The following is a 10541-nucleotide window of genomic DNA, read 5'->3' on the forward strand; positions in this document are numbered from 1 at the left end:
AAAAAAAAAAAAAAAAAAAAAGGTGCTTTTTCTCAACCTTGCCATTCTTCATCCTTTCTCTAACTCAAAAGAGGTGAAAAATAAGTCTTTTTCCTGCTTCCTGATGCCATCTTTAGATTACTACACTCTGGTTCACCTCACACATCTCATCTTGCATTTCTGAGAACTGGTCTTGATAATCCTCCTTGAATATACTATTTTTAAATTCTGCCTCACATCATTCTCTCTATTCTTGATAGAGGCGATTCATTAAGAATCCACAATTCAATCTCAATGTTAACTTAAAGGTCCTGGGAGAACATCGTATGAACCATACAAATTAAACAGATCAGTGATAGTCACATGACCAATGGAATAAACTAAAATACAGGACTTCCTGTGTTTAAAACTGTACAGTTCCCAACAATCTAAAGGTCAAGCGCTGTATGTTTGTATGCTCTATTTTTAGAAATATGTTAGCTATTGCTCTGGACATAGACCGCTGTCTGCTTGTCAAGCCAGGGCTAACAGCACTGTGGTGTCAGAAAGCTTTGTGACAGGTACATACATAGGTAGATAGGGTGTTGCTGACAGACAATCACAAGTTAAAAGACCGTCTAGAGAAAATCTTACAATTTCCCAAGTAAATAATTCGGATCTTAGGGCCTTCTTAACCATAATCTTTTTCCTAAGCTAAGTTTCCCCACAATTTCCCCTGTAGGTCTTAGAGACAGGGCGGCCCTCTGCTCAGCCTGATGTAATCTCACCCATGTGAAGGGTGCTTTGCACACCACCTCACCATAGCCCTCCATTTTCTAATCATGAGGACAATGTAGACCTTCTCCAGACTCTTGGATTCCAAAGTTTTAATTCTATTTATATTACTTTTACAATACAAAGACCAGATGCACAGTTCTTTGATATTCCTAATATGCCATTTTTTTCTAGTTAACATTTAACGGAACACAGGCTTCTCAAGTACTAGAATTGAAAAACAAAACCTTGACACCTTGAAAAATTATATGATTTTACATGTTACAGAGAATATTCTTTATAGTCTGATAAATCAAACCAGGACCTAAAATTACAGCTAAGGAACTGTCTAGCACATACATTCCTCCTCAAATCACAGGAGATGAAGTCACTTACCTGCCACACCCTTAGACCCCTGCTCTTCTCCTGTTCTTCTAGGCTGCATAGTGGAAGGAGGCAGACGAGCCTTTGGGCTGTGGCTCATATCTACTGTTTCTGCTCAGGTAGGAACCAAGGCTACCATAAAAAACAGACAAAAACAAAGGATTAGTTTAGCAATGAAGAAAAGTAATATATAACAGTTACAAACTTCAGCATAATTTTTAGTGATCTCACAGAACCCAAGAGTTAGGAAAGAAGCTTCCCTTTGTTGATACAGTTAACTTCTCCTTCGTTAACCCTTATGTTTCTGATATATGATTTTTAAGTTCCAAGAAGGGCTGAGATGGCTCAGTGTTCAGACATTGCTATTCTTGCAGAGGACCTGGGTTCAGTTCCCATCACCTATCCAGTGGTTCACAACCATCCATAACTCCAGTTCTGAGTGATTCAATGCCTTCTCACCTCTGGGGGCACCAGGCACACATATGGTGCACATACATACATGCAAGCCAAACATTGAAACATACAGCAAATCTAAAAAATACAAAATAAAAGATTAAAAAATTAAAGTCTCCAGAGAACTATTTATTGTTATTTCCAAACAGGGAGTTAGAAGTTAAGAGTAATAGAAAATTCAAATCTTACTTAAAAATTAACTAGGAGGTACCCTTTTGAAATACACAGGCAGGGACTTTGGGGAAAGAGTGAAGAATTAGTATATATCTAGTTGTGTGAGTATGGTATATGTGTGTGTGTGTGTGTTGGGGTGTGTGTATATGCATGTGTATAGAAGCCGGAGGTTGATGGCATCTGTCTTCTCACACCACTATCTACCTTTACTGAGGCAGGGCCTCTCACTGACTCAAAGCTCAATTGGTCTAGGCCAGCCAATGTCTGTTTTCTTTGCTCACCCCAGCAAATCCTGGGCCTACAGTCACATGCTGCCATTGACAGCTTTCATGTGGGTTCTGGTGACCCAAATTCAAGCCCCTGTTGCCAGTAAAGGCTTTTTTTTTTCCAACTAAGCTATCTCTGTAGTCCAAGAAGATTCACTTTTTATTATGAAACTATTCCTCATATTGTCTCCTATATGAAAAAAGTCACAGTTATGATAGAAACTTAATATGGATTGTCATTTCAATAGGGTGGTGGTGTTCATCAGAAAGAGGAAGGGGACATGGTATCTAATATAACCTACCTTCTAGCTGCAAAGTTCATTTCCCCCAAAGCATTTATTCTATATGTACTGAAATAGGAGACCAAGACAGTGGCTCCAAACACTCTAATTATATGTGTCATATGCAAATGTTGGAATACATAACAGTTCGACATCTTTTCATAGTTATACAAATAATACAATGGATTTAATAACAGTAATGTTTATCTAAAATTTATTTACTTTCAAGTTTGACCATATTAGTACTTTATTTTTATGGCTCTCTTAAGTTGGATAAGTTAAACAAACCATTTTTTCTCTTCTGTAGACAAAATAATCATAATAAAATCCTAGAGCTAGAAAGGGTTAGAGAACGCCTGGAGTAGGTTACATCCTTTCTAAGCCAATCTCCATTTCTGCAGTGATTGAAAATGGCAGAATGGCTTAAGAGACAGACCCCCCTGGAATCCAGAATGCTTTTCCAGCTACACCATACTGCTCAGATTTTTATAGCTCTGTGTACACTGAAACAGCAAGGCCAGGGGGCTGGACTTCAGGTCTCGGAATCAGACTGCCTATGTCTCAATCCAGGCTCCATACAGACTATGTGATCATGAGCAAGTTAGCTACTCCCTCCATCTCCTTTATAAAGAAGATTAATAATAACTACACATTGCCAAAAGACTTGTTATATGAAAGATTAATACAAATAAAGCTTGTGGAACCATCATTCTGGAATACTGTAAGCAGCTAATAAATGTCAACAAGCATTAGAGCTTGTCCCAGTTAGGGTTAGCATTGCTATGATGAACACTAGACTCAAAGCAACCTGGGGAGCAAAGATTTACTTCAGCTTACACTCCCAGGTGACAAACCATCACTGAAGGAAGTCAGGGCAGGAACTCAAGCAGGGCAGGAACCTGGAGGCAAGAGCTGATGCAGAGGCCACAGAGGGGTGCTGCTTACTGGCTTGCTCCTCACAGCTTCCTCAGTCTGCTTTCTTATAGAACCCAGGATCACTAGCCCAAAGGTAGCCCCACCCACAATGGGCTGCCCCCTACCCATCAATCACTAAGAAATGCCTTACAACCAGATCTTATGAAGGCATTCTCTCAATTGAGGTTCCCTCCTTCCAGATAATTCTACCTTGGGTCAAGTTGACATAGACTAGTTAGCACAGAAGTCTATCAATAAAAACAAGGAACCTAAGTACAATGTACTAGAATTGAGCACTAGATATTTTGTATTTTCAAGTATATATCTGCCCATATTCCACTTTGACACAGCTGTGTAGCAATGAAGTAGTTGGCCCATGAAGCACATGCAAACTTCCAAACTGAAACACATAGGAACGCTCACTTGAAAACAGAGTATTACTCATTTGGTGATCCTCTGGGACCAGATATTCAGAAGGATCTTTATAGATGGCTCTCTAACACATACAAAACTATTTTCATTAATGATCATGAAATGAAATGTTAATAGCCAGGAAATAAAGATAGTGAAAACTCCCTATAAAGATATTCAACTCTACTTATAAGCCAATATAAAATAAAATACATTTCATACTAACAAAAAATATAATGGAATTTATTAATGTTTTAGGAAGAGAGAGATGCCTACTCATTGGTCTGCCATAATTCTAAGCTTCATGCTATCTGCTATTTTCTAGATACAGTCTTTAGCTCTGAAGCAAAAATTAACAATTAATAAAATTCAAAGTGAAGCATATCTGAATTCAATTATTCAGATCACAATTACACATACAAACTAAAAATAGATAATGGCCAACCAAAAATATAACTCAAAGCATTCCATGTTTTTTTCACTCTTAAACACCACACACTAAGCGGAGTGTGGTGGAACCTTCGTGAGGGTGACACAGGAAGACTACCTCGAGTTTAGGATGCATGGAATGAAACCCTGTCTCAAACAAAAACACCACTGAGACATCCCAGTGGCTTTACAGAAAGGCAGTGCTAGCACCCATTTCTTCATCCTCCCAATCGCTACCAGTGTTTTTAGTAAGACACTGTTATTCACATGTAGGGAGGGACGGCGATAGACTAGAACTTCAACTCTTTACTTGCCTCGAACATACTTGGAAAACACCCAGCAGCTAAGGTCTTGTTTAACTAAAGAACAACTGCAGTGAGGGGGTCTCTAAGTTAATGCCAATGTACAGTAGAAAGCATGTCAGCAGATAAATGGTTAAAATATGATTATTTGGAGGGCTGCTGGTGATTAAGTCTACTGCCAGTATGAAACTCTCTCCATCCCTCTCCTCCCCTCCCCCTCCTGTCTCTGTGTTTTATTAGGGATTGAACCTTTTTCCTTTAATATTATTTTGATAAAGACTTAGCCAATGTGCCAGTCAGCTTCAAACTGTCTATGTAGTTATGGTAGGCCTCAAACTTCTCATCCTCCTGCCTCAGCTTCCTGAAGAGCTGGAGTTATAGGTGAGTACCACTATGCTCAGTAAGAAAACCTTTTGCAGTTTTTTACAGAGGCCAAAGGAATGCATGCTATTGGACTTTCTGTTGCATCCAATATAGACTATCTGCATATGAATGTTGCTAATTATGTCAAATATATTTACTCATTAAAGCTACCTCAGTAGGATTTAAAAAAGAGACCTGCTGTTAGCAGTTACTGGGAATACTTAAGCCTCAGATAAATATCACCCAACATAACGGAGTCTACTTCCTGGTTCTCCTGGACACAGTGTGGCTCTTCTCTGTACAGTCCACATTAGCAACGCTGTGTTATAAGGCATTTAGAAGCACCCACAAAATATGCAGATGTAGATAAACATCAACAATTTATGGACTAGGTGTAGAACTCACAAATTATGAGGCATCAGATCTGTATATTTTTTCCAATTAGTACTTGAACAAAAGTTTTAATCCTGAGACCAATTTTTTTTTTTTTTTTTTTTTAAGACATTCACAGGACCAGCATCATCTTCAATTTACCCTCCCACAATCTCGCTGCCATGGGATGAACATGGGAAAAAATTCTATTTGTGTAATTCTGGTGCTCTTGAAAAAACTGTCCTTCCTTCCTTCCTTCCCTTTCTGATTTTGGACTTTTGAAGTAGGGCCTCACTATATAGTTCATGCTAGCCTTGAACTTCCTATGTAGCCCAGGCTGACATTAAACTCCTGATCCTCCTGCCTCAGCTTCTCCAATGCTAGGAGTACTCGCATGCATCACCACTCAGAAAAATAGGGTGTGTGTGTGTGTGTGTGCAATCTTTTACAATAAAGGATGTGGCTTACTTCTAAGGCATCTTGGCATGGATATTATGCCAATGACACCACCTTAAAAACAGTGTCGTCTGTCAAGAAAGCAACTCACACATCTTAAGCAGTCTCTTCCACCCTGCATTTCAGCTTGTTTTCTTGTTGCTCTGTAACTCCTTTCCACAGGCACACAAAGGCCTCCCTCCCATTCCTCACCTGCCACATACTGAAGCAACACACCTGTGCTATTTGTAACTGGAGGAGTTCCCACCCTCCACTCTCAGTAATGATCACCTGAGACAGAAACAAAATCCCCAAGTCAATCTTCTGGAAATTAGATTTCAATGCGTTTCAGAGGCTCCAGAATCTGACTTTAAACAAGTGTTTGACATTGATTCACAAAGACCAAGAAAGCTGAGTAACAATAGTGAGAAGCCTGCTGTAGATTTCTGAATCTCAGGATTTAGTATCTATGAGAAGAAGAGCAGGCAAAATTAGAGAAAGTAGAAAGGCACCTGGTCTCTATGTCCCTGGCCCTCCTCCCCCGTATGTGCGTGTTTGTGTGTGAGAGTGAATATCGGCAAGCTAAGGTTTCAACACCATAAAGAAATGAGAGGATTTTAATTTGGGCATGTGCTGTGGAAGTAACACACCACCAGGGGAAGCATAGAGCTGACAAGTTGCAAATGTTAGGGGATTTTTGAATTTCCATAGGGTTGCAGAGGAGGGGAAAAGAGAGAAGAGTAAAGACACCTGTGGCTGGGCATACAGCTGAGTTGCAGAACCCCTGGGTAGCACAAATGAGGGCAGGATTCAATCACTGGTGCTGCAAAACCAAACAAGCCAGAATGCAATGGGAAAAGATATCCTTTGTTCCTCTCTAGTTCCTCTTAGACACCATGGTAGAAAAAAAAAATTACCCTAAGGTAACATTGTAAGTAGCATCTTAAAGTAATATCTTTAAGTAACATCTTTAACACACTTAAAAGAAAAAAAATGTATTAGAATACAAAATTTTTGGTTAGAGTCTAATTTTTTTCCTGTAGATACTTGTACTACTCTTAATATTTAATTAGAGTTTTCTTTAATTAGCCTTTCTTTTACTTACAGTTTAGAGTCCATCATCGAGGGAAGCCAAGGCAAAACCTGATGCATAGGCTGTGGAAGAGCACTGCTTGCTAGCTTTAATAGCCTGCTTTCTTAGAGCAACTAGGACCACCTACCCAATGGTGGCACCGCCCAGAGTGTGGGAAGGCACAGCTGGACCCTTTCACACCAATCTTTCATCAAGAGAACGCCTCACAGGTCTGTCTACAGGCTAACCTAGTGGAGACAACTCTTGAACTGGAATGGATTCAGCCACTAACACCACCCCTCCCACTCCCACAGTATTCCTTCTTTCCTTCCTTCCTCCTTCCTTCCTTCCTTCCTTCCTTCCTTCCTTCCTTCCTTCCTTCCCTCCCTCCTTCCTTCCTTCCTTCCTTCCTTCCTTTCAACATTGTCTCCCATTCGGTAGGCTGTCTCCTCCCTCTTGATTTTCTGGTTCGTGGGGTGGGGGTGGGGAGTGATTAGTTTCATGCAATCTCATTTATTAATTCCAGGGATTATTTTTTGTGCTTGTTAGTGGAGTCTTCTTCAAGAAATCTTTACCTGTTTGTATCTGAATGTTTTGCCAGATGTCTAGCCAGCAAAACACTGTCATGAAGGAGGTTCAATGCCCTTAAGGAAACTTAAGTGTAGTTCTACTAAATGGGTGGGGGAGGGGAGGGGCATGAAGGGAGGGCAGCATTTCTACTTTCCAGTCTATTTGTGCCTAGAACTGGTAGGGGGAAATCCTATCAAGCCAAGTTAACTTCTATAACAATTTTCTCCAAGGGATCCCTCACCCCTGAAATTAGGCATTACAGATGGTTAAGAAATGTTGGTAGGTAAGGACTATACAAAAACATTACACTTTTCCCTTCAGGTGGCCAAATTTAGATGCACATTCCTTGTCTAGACATTTCTGTATCTATTAAAAGACTGATCCCAGCCCTTCAGGCAGTTCTATGTATGGCCTGGGTTTTAAAACTTTCAATTCTAATTTCTACCATTTTGCTAGAAGGGCTGATTGGGAAGAGAAGGCAAGAAAGTCGCCGGGCGTCCCAGAAGGAAACGTGAAGCTAACCAAATAGTAATTATTCTGGAGGGGAAGCCAATGGGGGAGAACCCCAAAGTCACCCAGGAACTTTGTGCCCTAGAGAAAGAAGGGTTTCCGATCTTAAAAGTATCTAAGAAGACCAGAACCCCAAAGGAAATGGGCTATATATATTTTTAAAGCAGGAATTTAAAACTGTTTTTTAAAAACTGTTCACAGCAGTATATTTACAGGCGAGGGATGATTTCTTTTTTTTTTAACCACCCCAGATTGCTCAGTCACTTGGTCTACTCTAGGCATTCTCAATCGGGACAGGCTCTTCAAGGGCAGAAAACTCTTCATCTACAATACACGACCAACATGCACAGTGTTATCTGTCACGTGAGAATGTGACGGGGACCACCGAGAGGTGGACAATGCCTTCAAAGGCTCCTTGGGGCAATGCACACGCCAGAGGCGGCCGGTAGAAACCTCGGAGGACGCTGCCCGCCGCCGCTCCCCGGCACACCGTGTGAAAACGCACCCGGGGCCGTACGGTGGGACCGCTGGCGCCCGCCCACCGGCGGCCGCGGTCGCAGCCGCACCCGCCAGCCTCCGCTTCGGGCTCTTGTTCGTGACCCCGGTCACCCGCTCCACGAGGCCTGCGTGCCCTTCGCCGGGGCTGACTGCCCACACGCGGCCCCCGCTAGTCGCGGTTTCCTAGACAGCCGCGCGGCCCCTCCGCAGCCTCCGGAACGCGCGAGCGAGCGCGGGCAGCGAGAGCGCAGGCGCGGGCCCGGGAGAGCCGCCGTCGTGAAAGCGCGTGCGCGCGCGCTCGAGCAGGGTGGGCGGAGGGGCGGAGGGAGCGGCGGGGCCGCGAGGGGGCGGGGGGTGGGGGGGGCGGAGAGGGGAGCCCCAGGAGCGGGAGCGCGGGCCCGGCGCTGCAGAGCAGAGCGAATCCTGAGCTCCGGCAGCAGGTACGTGTTCTTGCAGCCGGCAGCCGCCGGGGCTTCCCCTACTGTGGCCGGGGCGGGCGGGTGAGGGAGGCAAGGGTAGGGGCCAGTCGTGGGTTGCTGGGTGAATGCCCTGGAGGACTAGGATCCTGCAGCTGACCTTCATGTCCCGGGCTGGGGAGCCGGACGACCATCCTCTCTGGCCAGCGCGGGGTCTTCAGCTCCAGACTGGGGATCTGCTTGTCACATGCTTCTTATTTATTTTTGCAAACTGTCCTGGTTCGGGTCCAGCTGCAGATGCCTTCCCTCCTATTCTTTGCCTCTGTGTGCCATCTTGCATTTATTAATAAAACATGAAAGCTGGGGGGTGCGGGTGGTTTGCTTCTGAGGGGAATCCCATTGCAGTATAGCAAGCGGACGCCTATTTTCGGTTTTCAGACGTGGTGTAGAGGTGGAAATCCCACACCCTAGGGATTTGTGGCTTGGCTGGTCGTGACCACTTCCTAGTGGGCTTCCCCGGTTTGTCGCTAGGTGCCCCAGCGACAGGATGGACGGTGGAAAGGATGGAGGGTTTCACGTCAGCCTGGCATACTGTTCAGGAGGACAGGTGCAAGCTACGGCAGACAGTTCCCTGCTTGCTAACTTGCCAGAGAGGCTTAAACCCAGAAAAAAAAATCTTTCTAAATTGTTAATAGGAGACCTTGAGTTGAATATTTGAGACTTGCCTACTCAGATTCATCGCGGTTTTGCATCTGAAGCCGATTAAAGCTAGCCACCTGTTGGAAGTCAGACCCCATACTCCATTCTGTTTCATAGTCACCAATACTGAGAGGCCCATAAGATCCCTTCTATTCGCTTTAAATGTTTTGCCTGTCATTTCTTTCTTTTGAAATAATTTTTTTGCATTATATATTTTAGACTGGACTATAATTTATTTATATTCCATATACATACACCACCATCTTCCAAGCACTGGGTTTCTCTTCAGTGTATATTATCTATTTCCCTAGCTTTAACTTAGCTGTGAATAAGAGTGGGGAAAGTGGACCGTATGTAAGTGCTTCCCTACAGCCCTCCCCCAGAAATAATATAGTGAAAAGAACCGAAAGAGCTGGAAGCACAAAATGAAAATGACTATGGCAAGATGTGGGAGTCCGGCAGCTGGACTGTGGTACCCCATTAAACCAGGAGATGTGCTCCCATGGACCCAGTGCTGAGCTAAACGCCATTTGTGGCTGATTTCCTTGGGTCTTCACTGCAAGGCTGTCATCTCTGTGTTGGAGATGAAGAAGCTGGCACTTAAAAGGTTAACTGACTTACCCAAGGTCACACCGACAGGAGCAGGGTAAAGATCCAGTTCATCTGCATCACACCAGATTGCAGGGCGCTGGGGGCTCACCATTTAACTCCAGTGTTGCTACTCCATTCATCTTTTCATTAAGATCGGGTTCACGTGTGAGCACATAGGCCCTGATGCAATTTTCCATTTCACAGATCCCATACCAATTTTGTGGCTTTCCAAGATGAGAAACTGGTGTTCATGAGTGGTACTGTGTGGAATTTCCTTTGTGGTGATACTGAGCCTATTTTTAAACACAGGGTCCAGGGCATCCTGCTGTAAAAGTATCTCATCTAATTGATTATGTTCAGAATTTTGTTTTGCTCCCAGTTTAAACCCACAAAGTACCTACAGATCATGTGAGTGCTGGCATATTCTTCACAGCCGCGCCCTGCCCTACCTGTTCGAGCACCATCTCTTGCGGTCATTGCCAGTCATCACTCCACTGTCTTGTCACACTGGTGGGTGCTGCGAGGGGGTGAAAGACTCCATGCCAGCCATGTGCCACGATATGGTGTCTACAACCACGGCAACAACTCATTAAAAGCACCACGGCAACGACTCATTAAAAGCTCTTAGAATGTATCCGTTTAGCTATGGATATATATGGATATATATA

At 43.5% G+C, this 10541-nt stretch overlaps 2 protein-coding genes across 7 annotated transcripts in view; one reads left to right on the forward strand and one right to left on the reverse strand.

Annotated features, from left to right (window-relative positions):
• Positions 1 to 8396, reverse strand: part of Nrg4 (neuregulin 4) — a 107383-nt gene extending 98987 nt beyond the window's left edge. For 2 of the 4 annotated variants that reach the window (XR_004111437.1, XM_031343894.1), the window contains exons 1-2: positions 8175 to 8396; positions 1129 to 1248 (exon numbers count right to left, since the gene is read on the reverse strand). The gene's annotated coding sequence lies outside the window, so the exon portion shown is untranslated. The other 2 variants (XR_004111440.1, XR_004111438.1) reach the window with 2 other exon arrangements.
• Positions 8397 to 8503: 107 nt separating this feature from the next.
• Tmem266 (transmembrane protein 266) overlaps positions 8504 to 10541 on the forward strand; it is a 123905-nt gene continuing 121867 nt past the window's right edge. For 2 of the 3 annotated variants that reach the window (XM_031344763.1, XM_031344764.1), the window contains exon 1: positions 8504 to 8607. The gene's annotated coding sequence lies outside the window, so the exon portion shown is untranslated. The remainder of the gene's footprint in view (positions 8608 to 10541) is intronic. The other variant, XM_031344765.1, reaches the window with a different exon arrangement.

Source organism: Mastomys coucha, unplaced genomic scaffold (assembly GCF_008632895.1).
Source record: "Mastomys coucha isolate ucsf_1 unplaced genomic scaffold, UCSF_Mcou_1 pScaffold23, whole genome shotgun sequence".
Classification (NCBI taxonomy): domain Eukaryota; kingdom Metazoa; phylum Chordata; class Mammalia; order Rodentia; family Muridae; genus Mastomys; species Mastomys coucha.